Below are 2187 nucleotides of genomic sequence, written 5' to 3'. Positions count from 1 at the left end.
GAGCTGGAGTCTTGGCATATTGTTTGTTGATGGCGAATTGGTTGGTGAAGCGGGTTGACAACCGAGCGAAGGTGTCAATCGACCCTATGGGCAGGGAGTTGAACCAATTCATTGCCCTCTTGGAGAGAGTGGTGCGGAACATTTTGCACATCGCGGCACCCGTTGGGCCATATAAATCTGCCATGGCACTGAATTTCTCTATATGTTCCTGTGGGTCGGTGGTCCCTTCAAATTGTGGTAACCCCGAGATCTTTACCCCTTGAGGTAAAATCTCGTTGAGAATGTCTATGGTGAAGGGACTGCGTCTTGTTGGGGGAGGCATTCTTTCATCCCTTTGATTATTTGGTTGGGAGAAAAGGTTTTGGCGAGACATTCTACTGTTTACTTCGCCTTCTCCCTCATTAAAGAGAGGGACTCTTGGTGGTGACGCATTCCCCCGTGGGGGTGAGCGTGGACGCCGCTGTCTGGGCTGTGCCCCTCTATGGTTGGTAGATAGCTGCACTCGGGACCGTGGATCTGAGGTAGAGGAGGAGACACTTATTTGATTCTGGATTGGCGGTGGCGCCACAGGTGGCGCTACAAATGGAGCTGGTGCTGGTATCGCATTGGGAGCGTTTGCTCCCATCGTAGCGATATATTGAGTCACAGCCTCTGTGGCGGCGCGAGTTGAAGCTTCCGCTATCATGCGTTGGAGCGCATCCTCGGTTATTTGAACCGTTCGAGGAGCAGGGAGAGCTGGATCGGCGAGTGGTGGGTCCCGAGGAGGGATCACCTGAACCTCGCGAGGTGGATCTGCCACACGTGGAGGAGCTGGCTCCGTGGGACGTGGGGGAAGTGGATCCGCGGGGCGTGGAGGAGGTGGTATACCCGATCCTCCACGGACTGGAAGGTTACTTGCTGTGTCATTCTCTCTCCGAGCTAACGCCTCAGGAGGATCTTGTTGGCTACGTGATCTGGTTTGCATCATTCCCACAGACGGCGCCAAAATGATGATGCTAAAATATAGCTCACCTAAGGGATATGGAAAAATGAGTTGGGAGAGCAAAGCGGATCAGTAGCTCGACAACTCGATGATCCTGAGGTCCCTACAAAATAAGCACACGTGAACTAAGCCGGGGGTTGATTCGGCGGAAACCCCTCCGACGCTCAAGTCAGATGTACGGATCGTAGAGAGAATAGAGAGAATAAACTCGTGGTGGATTATCAATAATGAGGTACCTTTACAAATGAATAAAACTTCTATTTATATGTCGTTGATTGAGTTGGGCTTATTTTGTTGGGTCCAAGCCTTACTTTGAAGGTGCTTGGGTTTTCGTGTAATGGGCCCGAATACTTTCGTGTATTGGGCCTAATTATTAAATAAATTGGGGTCCATTGGGTCGGCCCAATTAGGTATATCAATATATATATATATATATATATATATATATATATATATATATATATATATATATATATAATCAACGATTGTTACTTGTTTCTATAATTCCTATAGTCATAGGGCCCCTAATTATTAAATTTACAATGTATTAGTTATTTTTTTTTTTTTATATATTGACTCGTTTCAGTGCTACTTAATATATACAAATTATCCTTAAAGAAAATCACCAACGTTGCCCCCGAACCCCCGAAACTTTAAAGCCAGTAAATCACAAATATCTAGCCTTGCCACTGGTTATATATTTTACAAAAACGAGTTTACATAAAGTTTATCATCTTCTTAGAAGAAAAAAATGAGTTTTTATTGTAGATTGTTGAATGACCCCATTTTTTAACCGTCTTCAAATCTCGCCTACGACCCCCAAAATCTCAGGGACGGCCCTGCGTACAAATTAGAGACGAGAAAATTCAATCTAATAGATTATAGTTGAATGGACAATTGATAAGAATTGGATGGCCAAGATTGAACATGAAAACTCAATCTAATAGATTATAGTTGGATAAGATAATGAAAATCTGAATAAGATCACCAAGATGTGGATAAGATGATTAGATAAAAATTTAACGGTCGACATCAATTGAAATCATATCAAATGGTAGTAGTTCAATATTTCAGATACTTTCAGAATTTTTCATGGAGGAGATGTGAATAAGATAATTTAATGGACGAGATCAATTGAAATCATATTCAACGGTTGTAGTTCAATATTTCATATATTTTCAGAAATTTTCATTTTTTGGATCAAA

The sequence above is a fragment of the Erythranthe guttata genome, chromosome 7 (assembly GCF_056151865.1).
Source record: "Erythranthe guttata isolate IM_541 chromosome 7, IM_541, whole genome shotgun sequence".
Lineage (NCBI taxonomy): Eukaryota > Viridiplantae > Streptophyta > Magnoliopsida > Lamiales > Phrymaceae > Erythranthe > Erythranthe guttata.
This window is presented reverse-complemented; position numbering follows the sequence as displayed.